This window comes from Ranitomeya imitator, chromosome 5, assembly GCF_032444005.1.
Source record: "Ranitomeya imitator isolate aRanImi1 chromosome 5, aRanImi1.pri, whole genome shotgun sequence".
In the NCBI taxonomy this organism is placed as follows: Eukaryota; Metazoa; Chordata; class Amphibia; order Anura; family Dendrobatidae; genus Ranitomeya; species Ranitomeya imitator.
The window spans coordinates 67660061-67683845 of NC_091286.1; the positions used below are offsets into that span (position 1 = coordinate 67660061).

The following is a 23785-nucleotide window of genomic DNA, read 5'->3' on the forward strand; positions in this document are numbered from 1 at the left end:
TATCGCACTCTGACCTTACCTCCAAAAATGCGCACGTGAAAATATTGAACAGAAAAAAAGTAGTGATTTGTTTTCTTTTAAAAGGACAAAAAAATTACAACATAAAGTTATCAAATGCAATAAAATAAGAGATCATAATTTAAGGGAACATGTCAACTGGAATTTTTTTCACGTTGTACATCTCTTTATTACCTCTGCTAGCATGCGTGTGGTTATTCTCGCTGATAAAGTATATTGTCAAAAGATAATCTTGTGTGCCCAACATACATACCCTCAATAGTCATCTGAGTGGAATCATTGGTCTGACAAGTCACACGGTTTACAACATAATTGCAATGAGGCATGATTGACAAGCCAAAGAGGTCCGACGTTAGCAAATTTGATGCTGAAATCTCATTCAAGACTTATTAATCAGGCCTTATTGGTTATGATTATAATGGGCATTGAATTAATATTTAGACCAATGAAGTCATCCAAAGGACTACTGCAGGGAAAATGTAATACAGCGCTCACACAAAAAATGTATCCACTAGACTTCAGTCAAAATAACCACTAGCAAGTTAGGCGAGATAATAGAGCACTGTATAAGGTGTTGAGGGTAGGTTAGAATTTTGCTTTAATCAGATTCTATAGATTAAATAACTGACAAACCCTATTTCTCTAGGCTCCTCCATGAATAACATGCCCTATTATGCACTCAGCTGAGCAGGGGCAAGTATGATACATCTTCTAGATCCAGACATCCATGCAAGTGTTACCATCGCAGAGAAACAATTCCCCAGGTGTCATTTGCTGCATCAGTTTTTTTCTTATCCCGCTTTCACTGAAGTAAGTAGATTCAACCTTTTTTTTTTTACCCTTGAACATCAACAGTTAAAAACAGGTGAAACTTGGATTTCGCTCTGAAGTACAAACACTGTCTTCCTAGTTTCATTCATGTTTCACGGATCCCCGTAGACTTTAATGGCAGAATCTGATCTGCAAAATGGATGAGTATAGGACATGCTCCAAGTCTCAGGTTTTTAAGGCTCTATTCACACATCAGTATTCTTGATAAGTATTTCTATAGCAAAACAATTAGTGTCTTAAAATACTTTACAGATGTAAATTTTTCAATTATAGTTTTTCTCTAAGTTCCACAACTGGTTATGGCATACAAACACTGATGCAAAATACCGACCAAACACTAACGTGTGTATTTAGGCCTAAGGGGTCATACTCATGTATGAGAAACACGGATGAGTCTCGCACGGCAATACCCGGCACGGCAATACCCGGCACGGCAATACCTGGCACTCAGGAGCGGAGCGTGCGGCCACATAGCAATACATGCAGCCGCACGCTCCGCTCCGGGTGCAGTGCCGGGTATTGACATGCGAGACTCATCCGAGTTTCTCGCATGTGAGTATGAGCCCTAACACTGATAGGTGCATGGAAAAAAACTAAACTATAAGTCAGTGTGATGACAGACGAAAAAAAACCAAAAAACGTATTAGAATGTGTGAATTTGAGCTATTACATTTAAATTGCTTCCCATTTGCTTTGTGTTTATGTTCAGGACCTATTCCTGCTCTGCCTTTATTCACACAAATCACTATGAGGAATGATATGGTTTTAACACTAGTTATAAGGATTTTTTTTGGTCAAAAACGGTGTTTAATAAGTACCCCATGTGATTTATATTCAATATTGCTTTTACTTATTTACTTACAGCAAGGTATATGGTTTAACTTCGGTCTTCAGTTTTCACGGATGTATGAATGTAGCCTTGACTCAGTCCACATATACTTTTTAACTTCTGCCTGTGGTATATCTTGAATTATTCCCTGACTTAAACACCCCAGCAGAAGCCAGAGTAATGCTCCTCTGTAGACCATAAATTCCATAGTTTAACTAGTGACTCTGTATACAAAAAAGCATACATTATATAACTTACAGTATTCCTCTGCCGAATAAAAACTACTCTGCTTTCCAATGCAATATATGAAAAGGTCTGAATTCTGTAGAAATGAGGAAATGTAATTAAAAAAAGGATATACCAATGCACAAAAACTCAAAAGGACATTCTGTCATAAGCTGGGTGCATGGAGGTCTATGAACACGTTCAGCAGGAGCTTTCGGAGCACTCACACAAAATGAAAACTTAAAAACAAAATGGAATATACTATTATATGCCAAGGGCACAAATGGTTGGACATGTTGAAATCCAACCTGATCCTTTCTGATATTGGCAACTGACTCAAGACCCCCGCTAAACATTAGATTGACAATTGATACTGAGTAAATCATTGGGTTCACTGTTTAACTGGTTATTTTTTGTCAGAACCCAAAATCTACTATGCAAAACAGAGGTGGAGGGCACCATCCAAAATAATGGCAAAAGACAGGGGTTCAACCCTAAGCATGACCTACAGTAAGATACATAAACACCAAGAAAAAGATGTCATGCTATATAAAGGGGACCACCAAACAATAACAAAAGTGTATAAAGATAACTTCAAATACTTTATTATGTCGACCAAAAAAGACACAAAACAACACACTACAATGTTAAAAACATTTAAAAAGGACAAGTATGACATCATAGATTCCTATAAGGAACCTCCCCCTGGGCACGTAATATATGATATGATAGGAGTACAAATGACAGAATAATAATTTGATCAGAGGTACAGCTGCTCTAGATACACATACGGACAGATGAAAAACTATACATAGTATATCAATACAGAATGAAAATAAGCACAAACATATATGCCTGGCCCAGCTCGCAGCCCACAATAATAAGTGCTAGTACAAGAATATATGGTCCTGTAATTAGACCAGGTGGTAGCTATAGAAATAAAGCTAACAAATATCCCAGATATATTTACTATAAATAATAAAAAAAAAACAAATATAGTCCTAAGGAGACTATCCTGCTATGTAACCAGCAGACCCTAATACCATACATATATATCAGGTAAATTAAATTAACAGCCAAGAGGTGATCAGCCTCTAATGCTGAAATTCATTTATGGTGGGTTGGCATTTGTCCCATATGCAGGGAAACCAAATCTAAATGTTGTAATAATCCTCAGCCTAAACATGTAAGCCTAAGGCAAGCAGACTGGTTCTGTTCCTAATGACTATCTGGACCTGGTAGAGATGTCCCAAGCCCCACTATATATCAAGACAGCCACACTGCACAGTGTATACGGCATATAAAAGTATAAGGTCCACTACATGGGGCAGAATGTGCCAGGCTTAAAGCAGCTGTGCCAATAGAACATGACCAAAAATACCCATCCTAATAGAGGTCCAGAGGGCAGAAGCCCAACGCGTGTCGCCACTAAAGTGCCCCATGTAGTGGACCTTATACTTTTATATGCCGTATACACTGTGCATGACATCTTTTTCTTGGTGTTTATGAACCCAAAATCTACTGATGCAGGATGAAGCTGCTGCTTTTCTTCAGGAATACAAGTGTTTGAGAAAAGCAATAATGATATTACAATTTGTATTTGTTTAGGCCAGACAAACTTATGTGTAAAAACCCTTTCAGATTTGTGTATGTTAGGGTACCGTCACACTAAGCGACGCTGCAGCGATACCGACAACGATGTCAATCGCTGCAGCGTCGCTGTTTGGTCGCTGGAGAGCTGTCACACAGACAGCTCTCCAGCGACCAACGATCCCGAGGTCCCCGGTAACCAGGGTAAACATCGGGTTACTAAGCGCAGGGCCACGCTTAGTGACCCGATGTTTACCATGGTTACCAGCGTAAACGTTAAAAAAACAAACACTACATACTTACCTTCAGCTGTCTGTCCTCCGGCGATCTGCTTTCCTCTGCACTGTCAGCGCCGGTCAGCCGGAAAGCAGAGCTGTGACGTCACCGCTCTGCTTTCCGGCTGGCCGGTGTTGACACAGGATGCAGGAGGAGTGCAGAGAAGCACAGCGCCGGGGACAGACAGCTGAAGGTAAGTATGTAATGTTTGTTTTTTTAACGTTTACGCTGGTAACCAGGGTAAACATCGGGTTACTAAGCGTAGCCCTGCGCTTAGTAACCCGATGTTTACCCTGGTTACCAGTGAAGACATCGCTGAATCGGCATCACACACGCCGATTCAGCGATGTCAGCGGGAGGTCCAGCGACGAAAGAAAGTTTCAAACGATCTGCTACGACGTACGATTCTCAGCGGGGTCCCTGATCACAGTAGCGTGTCAGACACAGCGAGATCGTAACGATATCGCTGGAACGTCACGGATCGTGCCGTCCTAGCGATCAAAGTGCCACTGTGTGACGGTACCCTAAAGGTACCTTCACACATAACGATATTGTTAACGATATCGTTGCTATTTGTGACGTAGCAACGATATCGTTAATGAAATCGTTATGTGTGACAGCGACCAACGATCAGGCCCCTGCTGGGAGATCGTTGGTCGCTGAGCAAAGTCCAGAACTTTATTTCGTCGCTGGACTCCCTGCTGACATCGCTGGATCGGCGTGTGTGACACCGATCCAGCGATGTCTTCACTGGTAACCAGGGTAAACATCGGGTAACTAAGCGCGGGGCCGCGCTTAGTAACCCGATGTTTACCCTGGTTACCATGCTAAAAGTAAAAAAAAACAAACACTAGATACTTACCTACAGCTGTCTGTCCTCCAGCGCTGCGCTCTGCACTCCTCCTGTACTGGCTGTGAGCCGGAAAGCAGAGCGGTGACGTCACCGCTCTGCTTTCCGGCTCACAGACAGTACAGAAGGAGAGCAGAGAAGCAGAGCGCAGCGCTGGAGGACAGACAGCGGTAGGTAAGTATCTAGTGTTTGTTTTTTTTTACTTTTAGCATGGTAACCAGGGTAAACATCGGGTTACTAAGCGCGGCCCCGCGCTTAGTCACCCGATGTTTACCCTGGTTACCAGCATCGTTGGTCGCTGGAGAGCGGTCTGTGTGACAGCTCTCCAGCGACGAAACAGCGACGCTGCAGCGATCCGGATCGTTGTCGGTATCGCTGCAGCGTCGCTAAGTGTGAAGGGGCCTTAAGAGTCAAATATAATAGCATTATACTTTATAGTTGTTACTCAGTATTGATTTCTGATGTGAGAGTTTGCACCCACTGTACAAATCCTGACACCTCTACATTGTTTATCTAATCCCCTGGGCCCTTCCTATAGTTTAGCACAATGCTGTTTGGCCAGCATCCAGCCCCTAGGGATGTGGAAATTCTTTGTAAGTAATTGGGAATCTGACACTTTGCACACCTGAATAACTGGTTATTTGTTTAATCCCGACAATTAATGGAAGTCATAGGTATATGTTATAACTTGTACTAAGATGTAATAAAAACAAATTACATATATATATACATATATATATATATATATATACATATACACATTCACATATACATACGAGTTTCTCGCATGTGAGTATGAGCCCTAACACTGATAGGTGCATGGAAAAAACTAAACTATAAGTCAGTGTGATGACAGAGGAAAAAAAACAAAAACATAGTATTAGGATGTGTGAGTTTGAGCTGTATTTTACATTTAGCTTCCCATTTGCTGTGTGTCCATGTTCAGGATATATATATATATATATATATATATATATATATATATATATATATATATATATATATATATATATATATATATAGCTTGAGAAAGGATTTGTTTTATCCGAAACACCACAGGGCATTAGAGTCCTCTTTTTTTTACATCTTTTTATGATGTTCCTTTTGTTTACTGTCTGGAAGGCCCTTGGAATACTGGTTAGGGAAGCGTGCACACTAAGGTATTTTTTCTGGTGGTGTTAATCTTTTTCTACCTATTTATAAAGAGATCTATCTATCTATCTATCTATCTATATGTATCTATCTCTATATCAGCAGCTTTTATAGAAGTAAATGATTGAAATATTAGTTTTTCTAAGGAACATAAAAATAGGCACACTAAAAGCATTAATCGATTAATCAATTCGTTTTTGCCAGAATTGTGGCATAAAAATGCTTGAACTGTAACCATCTTCAAAATTTGCAACTTTGCTGTTTTTTTTTGCCAGTTCCGGCCAACTAACACAGCTTTTCAAAAAAATAAAAGGCAGAGGTTTGAGAAGGGGTGGAGTGGCTAAAAATATTTGGCAAAATCAACACAATTTATACAAACACATTAGCGTAAATTACAACAGAGGCCTATGCCAGACCGTGACTGATATAAATTTCTTGCAACTGCACACGGCAGCTGAAAGATGCTCCGAAATCATGCATGCCTCCTAAAGAATGTGGATTTTCTTATGCAACCCGACAGGGGTATAAAACGTTAGTCTCGATGGATTGTGGCCGTAGTCTGTATAGGTTTCAAATTCTATAAAGCACAATTTTATTTTGTTATAATTTTATACATTTATAGTGCCAAAATATTGTGCACCAATTCACAATTTAGAGGGGATTGACAATAAGATACTTTACCGATTAACATAAGAGGAGTGAGGGTCCTGCTTACAAGCTTACAATCTATAAGGCTATGTGCACACGTTGCGGAATCTGCTGCGAGGTCAGAACCCCCGCTTTGACGCAGGCTCCGGCTCCGCACAGAGATACTAGTGAGAAACCGGCCTAAGGCTTATGGTCATCATAGAAGGGGGCTCCGCTGCATGAGTTTCGGCATTATGTACGAAAACAGAGCGGTTAGGGCAGACTGGCGCCATCCTCGTGTCCTTGCATTATCTTTTATTTTCAGGTAAAATTAGTACGTGTGATTGTCAGGGGTTTGACAACATATCTACACTTGACCAATTTAAGTATTCCTGAAGGAATGGAGGATAAGCGATGCCAGACACTGAAGGTATAAGAGCACCTCAAATCTATAGAACAAAAAAAATAAAAAGACCACGCATACTGAAATCAAGTTAGTTAGCTAATGTATATGGCCAGTTGGAGAACTAACTCAGTATGTACCTATGTGAATAAACGTACATGGGTTCACCCTAGTATTAAAGGTACCTTCACACATAACGATATCGTTAACGATATCGTTGCTATTTGTATACGTAGCAACGATATCGTTAATGAAATCGTTATGTGTGACAGCGACCAACGATCAGGCCCCTGCTGGGAGATCGTTGGTCGCTGAATAAAGTCCAGAACTTTATTTTGTCGCTGGACTCCTGCTGACATCGCTGGATCGGCGTGTGTGACACCGATCCAGCGATGTCTTCACTGGTAACCAGGGTAAACATCGGGTAACTAAGCGCAGGGCTGCGCTTAGTAACCCGATGTTTACCCTGGTTACCATCCTAAAAGTAAAAAAAAACAAACACTACATACTTACCTACCGCTGTCTGTCCTCCAGCGCTGTGCTCTGCACTCCTCCTGTACTGGCTGTGAGCCGGAAAGCAGAGCGGTGACGTCACCGCTCTGCTTTCCGGCTCACAGCCAGTACAGGAGGAGTGCAGAGAAGCAGAGCGCAGCGCTGGAGGACAGACGGCTGTAGGTAAGTATGTAGTGTTTGTTTTTTTTTACTTTTAGCATGGTAACCAGGGTAAACATCGGGTTACTAAGCGCGGCCCTGCGCTTAGTTACCCGATGTTTACCCTGGTTACTGGCATCGTTGGTCGCTGGAGAGCGGTCTGTGTGACAGCTCTCCAGCGACGCTGCAGCGATCCGGATCGTTGTCGGTATCACTGCAGCGTCGCTTAATGTGAAGGGGCCTTAAGTGATCAGATCCAAAGTCTGTTTTAGATTTGTGCTGACTTGTAATGTACTGTATGGACAGGTCCATCCAATCAGGGGACAAGAAACAGTTGTTAATTACATCAGTCCCTCCAGATTACGGGAATTCTAGGGAATTCTAATCACTGCCAATTTTCACTGCACACATTCCAGTTTATATTTTCTGGGTAGACCATGTATTTACTTCTTCATAATTATCAGACTACACTAAGGGACAGTGGACTGTTACAGAGTGATCTACATAGGAAAGAAGCATCAGTCAACAGCCTACTCCATGCGTCTTCAGCCCATCCAAGACATCTTAAGGATAATATTCCATACAGTCAGTTCCTCAGGGTAAAACGGATTTGCTCGGAAGATACCTCCTATCAAAAACAGGCGGATGAAATTTCAAATCGTTTTAAGGAACGTGGCTATTCCGAAAGGGTCGTCAGGAGATGTATGAGGAAGGCCTCTCACGCTGATAGAAAGGACCTCTTAAAGGTGAAGAAAAAAACCCCACAAATGACAAAGCAGGTGAGACTTATTTCTACCTTCTCCAGTTATTCCATGACCTTTAGGGAGATACTGGGCAAATATTGGCCTATCATTAAACAAGACACTGTGTTGGCCAAATGTCTTTCTACTACACCTTCTATTACCTACAGGAGGAATAAAAATCTGCGGAACATATTAACCCATAGTCACTACAGAGGAAAAGAATCCAAGTGTGCCTTTGGTTCAAAGGGCCCAAGATGTTTTTTTTTCCCTGTAGGGACTGTGCCGCTGGTACTAACCTGGAAAGGTGCTTCAATTTTTGGTCCAGTGATGGCTCAAGAGAATTCCATAAATAACAAAATACTTGGCACTCAGGAGATTGTGTTGCAAGATAAGAGATTAGTTTATTCAGTGCATCCAGTTCCAATTGTCCAACTTAAACGTTTTCGGTCTTTAACAACAGACCTTCATCAGAAGTAGTATTTTTTGGAACACTGGAAGACGAAAAACAATATACGGAGGCAATCAGCGGGGCCAGCGTCAAATAGGTACCGGGACCAGAAAGCGCCTAAGAGCCTGGAGAAGAAGAGACAGCGCTGTACGGGGCGAAATACTCGCAAGGGCAGTAGCGCTGGGAGCTCAGAGGACATCGGCGCTGATCCGCAACGGTCGCAGGGTGCCCGGGACTCTGGCTCAAGAGAATTCCATATCACACAACATATTACCTGCTCCACTGAATATGTGATATACTATGCAACGTGCCCTTGTGGTTTAATTTATGTAGGTCTGACCTCACGTCAATTACGTGTAAGAGTCAGAGAGCATGTACATGATATCAAAGGAGCTCGTGATTCTTCGGTGGATGAAGTTCTGAAGCCCATTCCCAGGTACTTCAAAGAAGCACATGTGTGCAATAGTAATTTACTACGAATACGTGGCATTGACAGCATCCTGATGGACGGACGCGGTGGTGATATGAAAAACACTCGCCCAATTGGAGGCCCAATGGATTATTCGCATCAATTGCATTCGTCCTAAGGGTCTCAATGAGGTCCTTAGTTTTGTCCCATTTTTATAAACATATTTATAAATTTGTATAAATATTTTTAAAATGTTTTGCCTGTGGTTATTCTTTTATTTCTTTTTATGTTTTACTTACTCTCATTTTTTGTTTTTATTTAGGTTGTCTCATTGTTTATCTTTCACCTTTTATCCCCTATTGAGATCTCAGGATGTTGGATGGACCTCTTCTCTTTGGAGATAGGAAAACGAAGATCACGTTGAAATTGGATCAATATAACTGAACTATGCACATATACAATATGTTGTTATTGGCACTTTATATTAGATTACGTCTAATATTTTTCTGTAGGGATTATTTCCCCTTATATTTATTATAATGTTTGTATTATTCACCATAACATATGTGTGGTCATTGTCACCTCTTATTTATAATTTATTCATTACCATGGTCACTTTATTATGTGTATGTGGCTTTTTGATAGTCTTCATTTGCATATAGCACTTTTACTCATATATTATAATCATCATTTTTATGTTTATTTCTTTTTATTTTTGCCTATATTGTCAATGCTGCGCATTATCTTGACTTGGTCTTCTCCCGACTTTGCTCAGTGGATGATTTCACAAACTCCCCTCTCCCGCTCTCTGACCACAACCTTCTTTCATTCTCTATCAAGAACTGCCATCCTGCTCAGGTCACCCCCACTTTCCACACTTATAGAAACATACAGGCCATTAACACCCAGAAACTTATGAAGAACTTGCAGTCCTCATTGGCCCCTATCTCCTCCATCTCATGTCCTGATTCTGCATTGAAGCATTACAATGAAACCCTGCAAAGTGCTCTGGATGAAGCTGCTCCTCCTATACATAAAACAACTCGGCACAGACGGCAACAACCGTTGCACATGCTGCAAACACGTTTCCTGCAGCGGTGCTCCAGGTGCGCAGAACGTCTGTGGAGAAAATCTAATCTACCCGAAGATTTCATCCATTATAAGTTCATGCTAAAGACATACAAATCTGCCTTTCACCTCTCCAAACAAACCTACTTCAACACCCTCATCACCTCCCTGTCCAATAACCCTAAACGTCTCTTTGACACGTTCCAGTCCCTACTCAACCCAAGAGAGCAGGCCCCAACCACGGATCTCCGTGCTGACGATCTGGCCAATTACTTCAAAGAAAAAATTGACCACATTCGACAGGAAATCATCTCCCAATCTCTTCATACCATGCACTGTCCTCCCTCCCCCACTGCATCTAGTTCACTCTCTGACTTTGAAGCAGTTACAGAAGAAGAAGTAAACAGGCTCCTTGCATCTTCTCGCCCGACCACTAGCACCAGTGACCCCATTCCGTCACATCTCCTCCAGTCCCTTTCCCCGGCTGTTACCTCTCACCTAACAAAAATATTCAACCTTTCCCTCACTTCCGGTATTTTTCCCTCCTCATTTAAGCATGCCATCATACATCCATTACTTAAAAAACCATCCCTCGATCAAAACTGTGCCGCTAATTATAGACCTGTCTCTAATCTTCCCTTCATCTCTAAACTCCTCGAACGCCTGGTCCACTCCCGTCTTACCCGCTATCTCTCAGATAACTCTCTTCTCGACCCTCTTCAATCTGGCTTCCGCTCTTTACACTCTACTGAAACTGCCCTCACTAAAGTCTCTAATGACCTACTAACAGCTAAATCTAATGGTCACTACTCCATGCTAATTCTCTTGGATCTCTCTGCAGCATTCGACACTGTGGATCATCAGCTCCTCCTCACTATGCTCCGCTCCATCGGCCTCAAGGACACCGTTCTCTCCTGGTTCTCCTCCTATCTCTCTGACCGATCCTTCACTGTATGTTTTGCTGGTTCCTCCTCCTCTCACCTTCCCCTTACTGTTGGGGTTCCTCAAGGATCAGTCCTAGGCCCCCTACTCTTCTCGTTGTATACTGCCCCTATTGGACAAACAATCAGTAGATTTGGTTTCCAGTACCATCTCTATGCTGACGACACCCAATTATACACTTCTGCTCCTGATATCACACCGACCTTTTTAGAAAACACCAGTGATTGTCTTACCGCTGTCTCTAACATCATGTCCTCCCTCTATCTGAAACTAAACCTGTCAAAAACTGAACTCCTCGTGTTCTCTCCCTCTACTAACCTACCTTTGCCTGACATTGCCATCTCCGTGTGCGGTTCCACCATTACTCCAAAGCAACATGCCTGCTGCCTTGGGGTCATCCTTGATTCTGACCTTTCATTCACCCCCTACATCCGATCACTGGCTCGCTCTTCTTACCTGCATCTCAAAAACATTTCTAGAATTCGCCCTTTTCTTACTTTCGACTCTGCAAAAACTCTGACTGTTTCACTTATTCATTCTCGTCTGGACTATTGTAACTCTCTACTAATCGGCCTCCCTCTTGCAAAACTCTCCCCGCTCCAATCTGTCCTGAATGCTGCAGCCAGGATCATATTCCTCACCAACCGTTACACCGATGCCTCTACCCTGTGCCAGTCATTACACTGGCTACCCATCCACTCCAGAATCCAGTACAAAACTACTACCCTCATCCACAAAGCACTCCATGGCTCAGCACCACCCTACATCTCCTCCCTGGTCTCAGTCTACCACCTTACCCGTGCCCTCCGCTCCGCTAATGACCTCAGGTTAGCATCCTCAATAATCAGAACCTCCCACTCCCGTCTCCAAGACTTTACACGTGCTGCACCGATTCTTTGGAATGCACTACCTAGGTTAATACGATTAATCCCCACAGTTTTAAGCGTGCCCTAAAAACTCATTTGTTCAGACTGGCCTACCGCCTCAATGCATTAACCTAACGATCCCTGTGTGGCCTATTTATAATAAAAAAAAAAAAAGGTTCCTCGCATCATGTTCTAATACACTTTATGCAGTATTAGCCCTCTGTGTCTGTACTGCTACATACTTAGGCAGTTAACTGGTTCATGCAGCTTTACATGAACACCTGAGCCTTACACTATAGCTGGTCCGAATAACTAAAGCAATTGTTACCATCCACCTCTCGTGTCTCCCCTTTTCCCCATAGTTTGTAAGCTTGCGAGCAGGGCCCTCACTCCTCCTGGTACCTGTTTTGAACTGTATTTCTGTTATGCTGTAATGTCTATTGTCTGTACAAGTCCCCTCTATAATTTGTAAAGCGCTGCGGAATATGTTGGCGCTATATAAATAAAAATTATTATTATTATATTATTATCTCCTTCCTTTTTAGTCACCTCGAGCACTGTGCAATGTTTCAAGTTATTTCTTCTTCCTTATACATCTCCAGGTATGTGCACTCTTTCTTTTACTTTGTATTTAGGTTTTCCCTTTAACAAAAAAAACATCCTCTTCCTTTTATACTTTCTATACTTGCCTTTATCTAATAGCGGTGTGCGCTCCTCCTGGCCTGAGTGATCCGGTTGCTATGGATACGCGTCCTGGCTGCCTCACACTTCGGGCCCTCCTTACTGACGCGTCAGTGGGGGGCGTGAACTTGTTATGTCGGACGTCGACTCCTCTGCTTCCGGTCACTGCGGCACCATGGGAAGTGCCACTACAGCTCATAACCGGGTATGTAAGACGGTAATACTGACCCTGACATTATGCCCCCCCAGGAAGCAAGTGTGAGAAATGCGCGTCAGGGCTCCCCATCCCGCATCCAGGAGCAGGTTGGTTCATGTGTACCTGTCATTTCCCCTTACTATCTTTGGCCCCTTATTTTTTCTATCTTGCATATATTTATTAGGATTTTTTCTTGATTTATTTTCCATGTGTTATTCTGCAATTAGTTAGCCTATGGTACTTACTGTTCTGGGGTTATTATTCCCCTATAATTTAATGCAGTTCTTGTACTTTGCACTTTACTATATGATTAATTTACTCTATTTCTGGCTTTATTCTTTGAGGTCATGTACATTGGACTACTGGCACTTTGCATTCAGTATACCAGCTATTTAGTATCAACAAATATTATTAATTATTGTCTATAACACCTACTATATTGCTGGCATTGTGCACTTTATTTTTACTGGTATTCTAGTCCGGCTATTAGGGTTTGATTGGTTACCATGAACGGTTAGCCTATATACTTAATTCTGCTATCTTTTATATTTATTATAATTTTGAGATTATTAATTCATATATGCAGTGTATTTACATTATTAAGTGGCTATTTTGATTAATCCTGCGACATCCGTCACCTGGACGTGGCATTAGTGTGTTGCCTGTTTATCTTACCTATTGTGTCTCTTATTTGTGTGTCTCCATTGATTGGTTATCTATGATTGTTTTCTGATTATTTTTTAGAATATTTCTAATAAATTTCTATATGTTTTTTAGCTCAAGTGTCCACTTTTGCTGGGTTTTCTGTGAATTTTGTATGGCGGAGCTTATGCATTGCTTGCCCGTTTTGCTAGTTTACACTAAGGGTATGTTTACACGTGGCATTTTTGCACCATACTTTATGCAACCCATTTGGTGTTTACAATAAGCAGCAGTTTACAGTACCAGCAAAATAAATGAGATTTCTGTAATTTCTGCACACGCTGCTTTCTTTTTTATGCGTGTATTTGGGGTTCTGCTGCGTTTCTGGCAAGACGTAGCATATCAATTCTGTCTGCTTTTATGTATTTTTTCACCTATTTAAATGAATGTAAAAAAGAAAGTACCGGTAACTAAAAATGAATTAAAAATTAAAATGGGTGCACTGAATACAGCACTTTTCCCTGGCAACATATTGATTTTTGGTGCAGAGAAATGAATGTTTCAAAAACGCCAATGTGAACATACCTTAACTCCCAACATTTTTAGACGAGAACAAAAAAACAACAACAATAGAAGTAACATTATTTACATGTGAAATAGTTTCTGAAGAGTCTTAAAATTGAACATATGAGCAAAAGTAAGGATTACAAGAAGATTGATGATTTTATGAATTGAAATATTGACTGAAGCCAGAAAAGCAAAAACGAAAAGACTTTTTTTTTTTTTAAATCCTGGACATAACCTAAATATATAACGTAAAGGGTAAGTTTAGGTTTAATGTTTATGTGAAAGCTAGAACTTGGATTTCTTATAATAAAAATGCTAGAACGTTTAGTACAATCTCAAATGTTCCCAAAATTTGTTCAAAGTTTAAGGTTTCCTCTTGAGGAGTTGGGGGAGGATGGCACCGACTGTTTGTTCAGGCTGCACCCTGCTATGTAAGAGGAATGTCATGTGTTCGAGAAGCCCACCGAGCCGGCATGCACAACTGGTAACAGTCCTCTAGAAAGACTTTCATTTTTGTTAATCCTCAGACTTTTTCTTAACAGATAATTCTGCCTCAGTGATTAAGTAAGAAGGAAAAAGCCTCTGAATGACAATGGTGAATTAAAAGAGAGCAGCAGCCTTCACTGCACACATTTTACTTATTGGATTTTCAACTTCAAAGAGAAAGCTCGGAGTAGACAAAACAGCAAACACCGCTGGATTTTGGAGGAAATCATTTACATAAAACCTCAAGTACATGATTTGGGCCTTTAGAATGACTAAGACAGTTTTATTCCTGAAAATAAACCACTATCAAGTACATGTGAAGTGTCATGTGTCAAAAAACAGAGGCAATAGTATTAAATGTACGACGTCTGCCTGAGTCTTAGCTGTGGTTTTACATCAGACTTCAGTTGAACATTTTGCACATCTTAAATCACTCTGACAATACACGTATTTTGGTCTATACATGCCTAATAACGCAACATTATTCTTCCTAGACAGACCGGATTGGGCAGGTCTCTATTACTCTGCTGCCATTGAGTACTCGCACGATTTAGTGACAACTGCTAGTTGCTACAGACTTGCCATACATAGACAGACATGGTCCATCAAGTTTACCCTACATTACTTTATGTCTTATCTTAGAATGTATGAATGTTAAACCTTTTGCCTTTTGAATTAATTTACTTTGAAAATTCCAACCATATCGGCTAGCAGTTTGTCTAAGAATCTACTACTCTTAATCCACTACACACCTTAGATAGTGGTTGGATGACTGTCACCTTTCCAAAATCCCACATACGCAAATTTTAGCTGAACTTAGCATGTTAGGGCTTGTGCAGACGACTGTATATCCCTCCGAGTGTGAGCCGATAAAACATAGGCTTAGGGTACCGTCACACAGTGGCATTTTGATCGCTACGACGGCACGATTCGTGACGTTCGAGCGATATATCTGTGACGTTCCAGCGATCTCGCTGTGTCTGACACGCTCCTGCGATCAGGGACCCTGCTGAGAATCGTACGTCGTAGCAGATCGTTTGAAACTTTCTTTCGTCGTCTAGTGTCCCGCTGTGGCGGCATGATCGCATGGTGTAACAAAGGTGTGCACGATATTGTATACGATGTGCGCATAGTAACCAACGGCTTCTACATCGCACATACGTCATGAAATTATCGCTCCAGCGTCGTACATTGTAAAGTGTGACAGCAGTCTACGACGCTGGAGCGATATTGTTACGACGCTGGAGCGTCACGAATCGTGCCGTCGTAGCGATCAAAATGCCACTGTGTGACGGTACCCTTACACTCGGACTAATGTTATTCTATTGGGCAGTGCACATGTCAAATATTTTCTTCAAAAAGAGTTGGTCAGAAAGAAAAATAATAAAAAAATCGCAGCATGCATGATTTGCATCCTGTATTCGGATTGCACTAATGCAAGTCAATGATTCAGTGGAAAAACAAACATTGGAAAGCACTCCGATGTCATTTCAGTGCAGTGTGATTTTCACGGACTGACCGACTGTAGAAGGTGGAGAACTTATTTTTTTATTTCTGTTTCTCCACATCAAAAAAAGCAGATCACTCTATTATCACACTCTCATCAGAGCGTGATCAGCATAATCTGCCAGATTTTCTCAGATGAGAGAAAATATGGTGATGTGACTCTAGACTTAAAGAAATGCGCAAAAAGATTCACATAACTTCTACGTTAGTCCTCCATAACAACTTGGATCGGCACACTATGAACTCGGCCAGCATTCAAATCATGGGCGCCTCTTGAGATTAATAGGTCATCGTGATCTCATGTCACGGTGTGACATATGCCATGACGTATCATGATGTCAAGTGACTAGTGATCACAAGAGGCATCCAGGATGTCAGGAAAGAAACTTCACATTGCCCTAGTGCGGCTGCCACAAAGCACTGGCAAGGAAGCTGAACCAGGGTCCTGTGAATCTCTTTACTCAAATCTAAATAGTGCTCAAGTATTTTCAATGAGAGGAGGGGAATCTTCTACAAGATTACTCTGGTCCTGACTCATTTAGCTGGAAAACAGAAGAATTGGTATGTGAATTCAACCTGGCTGATTCTTCTTTGCTCCAACATCATCTGTTGAAGGAATAGGGATGGTCAAGTACATGTTAGCCGATTACTGTATGACCAAATGATCATTTGACTTCCATCTATCCAGTATGGGGAGCTACACCCTCTATTCTCCCAACTCCAATGGGTAGAGAAGAATAAACAATCTTTAAAGTTGGATCGCTTTCAGTTTTTAGGAAAAGAATGTGTCAAAATGAGACAACCACTGATGTGTAACCACAGCCAAACAAGAGAAAAAAAAGTATTATTAACCACGAACATCAAGAGCAAAAAGTCTTGAATTGACATGAGTGAGAAAAAGCTGAAATGCAAAGTGGTGCTCTTCACCGTTGAACAACAGTTATTTATAGTATATTGCTTGTATTTTTTTTTTTTTCAAATCAAAATAAAAAGCTTCAACCAACCAAAGAATATGTGACAACTCAATGGACTGATCAAAGTTCAACTGTGAAATGTCACGGAAGACCAATAATTGATGTTTTGTGTCTTTACTATACGCCTCACCGCACACATACTGTATCATATTCCCTAATGGATAGAACATAAGGCTAGATCCAAGCACACACCAACGTCTCCAAGGGGGTGAAATGAATATGAATGTCAGGAGATGTTACCAGATGGAGAACACATTGACACAATGAAAGGAGCGAGACAGGGCTACATGATTGAGTGACAGGACCCAGTATTAGGAAATCCTCAGATTACACATGATCATTACACAATATGGATATTTAAAAAAAACATTTTTTAAGGTTAATTAAATATATAGGTCCTCATTAGTTAATAGATACACTTTGGTGCTGATCATTTTTGAGTTAACGTGCTCAGTTAAGGTGTTATCTGAGCATGTTTGTGTGCTCACAGAGTGTCTTCGATTGCCCGAAAACTATGTTCGAATCCCTGCTTCTGCATGTCTTGAGGCTGTTAGACAGCCGCAACACATGCATTGGATGCCTGCTTGTTCATCAATCCCTGCATGTGTTGCGGATGTTAGACAACCACGAGACATGCAGCCGTGGGATCTTGAACATATTTTTCTAGCAACCGAAGACACTTGGCACACAAGCATGCTCGGATGACGCCTTATCTGAGCATGTTCACTCATCACTAGTGCAGATTCATCAAGACAACCATTGTTCTCGCTGGTCTTGAGGAGACACGTTGAAGTCAGATGCTCCCTATTCATTAATAAACGCACACTTATTTATCCAGCGCATCTGAAAAGTTAGTGGCACCTCGCTGCAAATCTAACTCCGGTTAAGGACTGGACATTTGTTTTTGATGTGAGGTATGTCACAGCTTGTCACAATTTACAAGTGCTCAGTGTTGAGTTTTGCTAAAAATATAGTCACTTATCAAAGTGTTTACGCCAGAATTCTGGTGGAAAATCTTGATGAATAATTGCCAATAGCTTTATCTAAATGCGTGTCCCATTCCTAAAGCCTCCCATTCTCATCACAGAAGAGAGACAAAACAACAGATTTCAAAGAAATCTCAGGAGATGACAGTGCAGTTACTAAAATCCGTATACAAAGAAAAACGCCGATATCACTGCCATATGGTGACATTATGATGATAAATCAAAAGTTAATAATTGGTCTGCACTCAAAATAAAATGGAGGTGCTGGAGGAGTGGCTCGTAGCTCCAGTATATAGAAATGAATATCCACCGCACTCTCAAAGTCGATATATTCAAGACACTGCAATGGCACAAGATGTGCCTGCGTTACTCTCTTCTATTCCCCAGATGGAAGGACTAAAATCTACTACAACCTTGTGATAAAGACCCGGCACGGGTCAAAACATCTTCCTTATTTTGCTGCTAATCTGTTTTCAACTGGTTCATGCTTTGATATGTACCAATCAATAAAGTATCGTGAATATATTGACTTGGAGAGAGCGGTGGATATTCCTTTCCATTTAGTGATATCAGTGCTGCAGTACATGTCAGAGAATACTGCACTGTTATTGATGGTGACGTACAGCTGATGTTCTTTCTGGCTGAGTCATTCACTTTTCCAGTCTTTTCCATCTGGTCCAGACCAACATGACAATTTCTCCAGCTAGGACTCGTCTGAAGAGATTACAACAAAGACATATGACTTCTCACATTTGCAGCACAGTCCCCATCTATTCCCAACTTACACAAACTCCTGATCCTGCAGATACCACAATGATGAGCCGCTGCTGCCGTATGTGTCCCTATTACTGCACCTACTGAGTGGTACTGTGTATCCTCTAGATCAGCGGTTCCCAAACTTCCTAGACAACTTTCAAAATTTTACTGGTTTTGGTGGACCCCTGCTGCTACATTTCCTCCATATTCCCAAAACTCGTCAAAAAATTTAAAGATTAGATCTAACAATGGAAATTTGCGTCGCGGCTGAGTTCCAACCCTAAATTCGGAGTGGTAAAAATAAAAATAGTATATTTTCTTGTGTTCTATTTATTAAAATAATGACTACAGACTTAATAGAATTAAAATTAAACATTAATAACGTAACATAACTTCAACAATGCAAATCAACAATTAAAAAAAATCATAATTTTAATGGGAGGGATGTACTTGATGGATTGACAGAAAATTATCAATATTTGGCTTCAGTTTTGTAAGGAATAACCGCAAATCTCCCCGTTCTGTGATGTTCAATCTGCTCCTTTTTTTGTACTATTTTAATGTAATATAAAACATTTTTTGATTAATTATATTTTGATACATTTCTGTAAATTAAAGAGAAAATACTTTTAAAGAGTATTTTGACATCAAAACTCAGCGATTTTAAAGATTTATTAGTTTGATGTGCTGTCTCTTTCCCCCCTTGTGTGCTGTGAGCTGTCTCTTTCACCCTTTAGTGTGTACGGGTCTCTTCTGTGTTCCCTTGTGTGAGCTGTTTTTTTAACCTTCTTTTGCTGTCTATGTGCTCTCTTGTGTGGTCTGTGCAAAAGGACCCTTGATGATGTCAGAGTCATGTGATCGATGACTCAGACAGGTTCTCCAGATTCAGATAGTGTTTAATCTGCAGCGGCGATGGGTTTGGGGGGCACTGGGGGAACTGCATGGTGCAAGGACCTGGCGGGGGTGATCGAGTTGCAGAGATATGTGCAGCGGAGGTGATGGGCGGGAGTGCAGCCTTGCCATATTCAGAGATCAATGACTTCCGGTAGGCAATTGGAATTGTGGGATAGCGGCATAAGCGCCGGAAGTCTGTGACAGAGCCGATTGGTGATTATGTATTTAGATTGCAATATAAAATAAAACTATGTATAACAAATAGGCAGGTACTTACTTTTTCCGGCACTGGCAAACACTGACATCGATTCACTTGCACTTTTCTTTTCAAAATTCCAGAAACAAATGAGTAATGTTTGTCCTTGGCATTCGTATTTATATTGATGAAGAATCAAACAAGTTCATGCAAGATTGCAAGCACAGCACAAGTCGTATTTCGTCCCTTTACACGTCTGAACAAGCGTTGCGGGCAGGCGGGCGGCGCTTGGCAAGTCTTGACACGCGTTGTACTGAATATCGAATATGCAAGTTTTTACAAGTAACAGTCGCTGGCCTTCTTAAAATATTATCTGCCTACATTCATAGGTAAAGCCAAGCCAACATTTTTGTTCTTTACTATCGAAACCAGATACATTTTCGTGGACCCCCACTTACAACTTGTGAACCATTTTTTTTTCACGCAAACGTAGACCTCAGTCGAGTCTCCCGTGGACCACTGGGGGTCCACCTGGACCACTTTGGGAATCACTGCTCTAGATGGTAAAACAAAACTCTAGAATATATTAAAGCCCTGTGCAAGTACCCTAGAAAACAGTGCCACATTTTGCCACCTAGAAAGTAATAATGCCCTCTGTGTGCCCCTCTAATAAGTGCCCACTTAACATTCAATTATGTCCCAAGTCTCTCCCATACAGTTCCACTCTGCACAGTATGATGCTCTCCAGTACACAATATAGAGCCCCCATGCTATATACTGACCCCTTAGTAGCCTCCACATAGTATAATGTACTCCCCATAGACCTGCATACAGTATAATGCACCCCAAAGTCTTCCAAATAGGATAATACACTACCCATAGTCTTCCATATAGGATAATGCACTATCCATAGTCTTCTATATAGGATAATGCACTATGCATAGTCTTCAATTTAAAATAACGCACTCCCCATAGTTTTCCAAATAGGATAATGCACTCCCAATAGGCCTCCATATAGCATAATGTACTCCTCATAGGCCTACATACAGTATAATGCATTCCACATGAAAAATGTCACCTCTGCTACTCTTTCATCCGGTCTCTGAAGTGAATGCTTTGAGTGCCTGCACATCCCAGCACAGCAGAAGCAAAGTAATGACATCATCGCGCCATATGTGCAGAGACATCAGACGCAGAGGGTATGATGGGAGAGGGAGCTTATGCTCCCTCTCACAATTTTTTTTTTTTTTTTTAATTGTATAGGCATTTGGGATGTTGATACAGATCGTAATAATTTTTATTTATATAGCGCCAACATATTCCGCAGCACTTTACAATTAAGCTGGGACATGTACAGACAAATTCAGTACAAGTTAAGACAATTTAAACAGTGACATTAAGGGTGAGGTCCCTGATCTGCAAGGAAATGGGGGGACACAATAAGTGAAAAGTGCTTGTTATTTCAGGTCTGGCAATTATAATAAATAGGGATTTTCATATAAAGCTGCATGATCCGGTCATCAGCCCGTGTGTTTAAGTGCAATTATCAAGTGCAGTTATCATGTGCATGGAGGGTGTGGAGACAGATGAATAGTAGGGTGCAGATTCACATGCAGATAATATTTGGAAGGAGGGAACAGGACAAAGTTAGTTTACCGAGTAGTTGATGTGGTAGGCTTGTTTGAAGAGATGGGTTTTTAAAGCGCGATTGAATAGGTCGGGGCTAGGTATCAGTCTTATTGTCTAGGGAAGTGCATTCTAGAGAGCTGGCACAGCACGAGAGAAGTCTTGGAGACGGAGATGCGAGGTTTGGATTATGGGGGATGTTAGTCTTAGGTCATTTGTAGAACGGAGGGCACGTGTAGGGCGATAGAGATGAGAGAGGAGATATAAGGCGGTGCAGAACTGTGGAGAGCTTTGTGGGTGAGAGAGATGAGTTTATACTGGACCCTGTAGTGAATGGGTAGCCAGTGTAATGACTGGCACAAGATGGAGGCATCGGTGAAGCGGCTGGACAGAAATATGACCCTGGCTGCCGCATTCAAGATGGATTGGAGAGGAGAAAGTTTGGAAAGAGGGAGACCGATCGGAAGAGAGTTGCATTAGTCCAGACCAGAATGAATAAGAGCGACAGTAAGAGTCTTAGCAGTTTCAAAGGTGAGAAAAGGTCGGATTCTGGATATGTTTTTAAGATGCAGACAGGAGCGAGTGAGTGATCGGATATAGGGAGTAAATGAAAGTTCGGTGTCGAATATGACCCCAAGACAGCGGGCATACTGTTTGGGAGTTATGGTTGATGAACTTGCAATGACGTAGTTATGGGTGTGCAATGGCAACAGCACCCTCTTCTTCCCACCGCCCAGTAGTTGAGCTACTGCATACTATAGCTTCGTGTGATTCCTATAAAAGCAGCAACATTGTCATAATTCATAAAATTCCATATTACAACAGGAGTGCTTCACATTCCATAATAAGTATTATATAAGGACTGTAGACTTGCTGCTCGTGGTCAGAATGCCTCAACGTAACCATTTTTTTTTCTTTCAGATGTAGCAGAGTTCTTCAGTGTTTTAAGATCAATATGTCTAATTGCACAATTCATTGTGATGCCATGATAAATCTATTCTAGTTCATTATCATAATTCACAGTCAATGTAACAAAAAAAGATGAATATATTCAGTTCATATTTTATCAGCATCAGAAAAACAATAGTTCTTTTTATCTGATGTAATTAACTTTTCAAAAATGTTCATTATCAGAACAATTATCGCTAAACAACAAGTGTCAATTCTGACTGTAATATTGTAATAACAAAGAACAATAGAAAACGGTCAGACACCTTTCTGTCCTAATCAGGAATTTACAATATTGGGTGGGCGAAGCTGTGAGGTTAAGGCTTTGTTCATATGTACAGCAATCGGATGTTTGAAACAACCATTTTTTGTTGTAGACTGGATTAGTTTTAAATTGATGCACGTTAAACTGAAGTCAATGTAAACGATCAGTTTTAAGGAATGGATCAGGCAGCAATCAGGATTTTTTTTAGCCAGACACATAGTTGGCAATTATATTTGTGTACATGTTATATGGATGAGGCTGAAGATTTTTTTCCCTCAATTTTGGTTCGATATATTTACAAGCACTAAATTTACAAGGGGTATTCCCATCGCCAAGATTCAATCCCAATATGTAGTAGGTGTAATAATAATATTAGCAAATGCCCCCAATTAGAAAGTCAGAAGAACTATACTACTTTTCTATGTCGCTAACCACATGTGCAGGACATTGAAGTGGCGTATGTATCCATGGTTGTGAATGTTACCAACTAACTTATTATAGGAGTGGTTTCAACCATGGATATCCAAGCTACTGTAATGCCCTGAACATGGGGTAAGCAACTTAGTATATCAGAAGAATGATACTACATTTCTAACTGGAGTTATTTGCTAATATCATTAATACACCTGATACATATCCTGATAAGGTTTTGCAGATGGAAATACCCATCTGACCAAAGGCAACATCAGCATAAAGCACGTTTTTGACCAAGTCTTCTGACATGTCCTACCAGCCTCATAGGCACGTATGGAGACAATTGCTCATGCTAGGAGACCCAACAAACAAGCCAGGTATTCGGATCCGAACACAAGCCATGTGAAACCGACCATAGTAGGCTTAATATGAAATTGTATGTAGTGTGTATGCATTTGATCTAGAGAAGACTGACTGTGGGCATGGGTCCGATATGACCACAGTCAAATTTTGTACATCGCTGTGAAATAGGTTATTGATAACTAAACTACAGCAAATTGTTTAGAAATATAGATTGAACAAATAAGTGAGAATATGTACATGAGTTTAAAAGGATGTATGCCAGTAAGACGTCCGTCAAGACTCCGAGGTATAGAGAACATTAGGACATCTTTCCGACAAATACACCAACTGAAGTACGTTGCAGAGGAGTGTGAATGA

General features: G+C 41.0%; 1 protein-coding gene across 6 annotated transcripts in view; it reads right to left on the reverse strand.

The window, feature by feature from the left end:
• The window catches only part of MACROD2 (mono-ADP ribosylhydrolase 2), a 2991260-nt gene that overhangs the window by 2344751 nt on the left and 622724 nt on the right, over positions 1-23785 (reverse strand). The window lies entirely within an intron of this gene.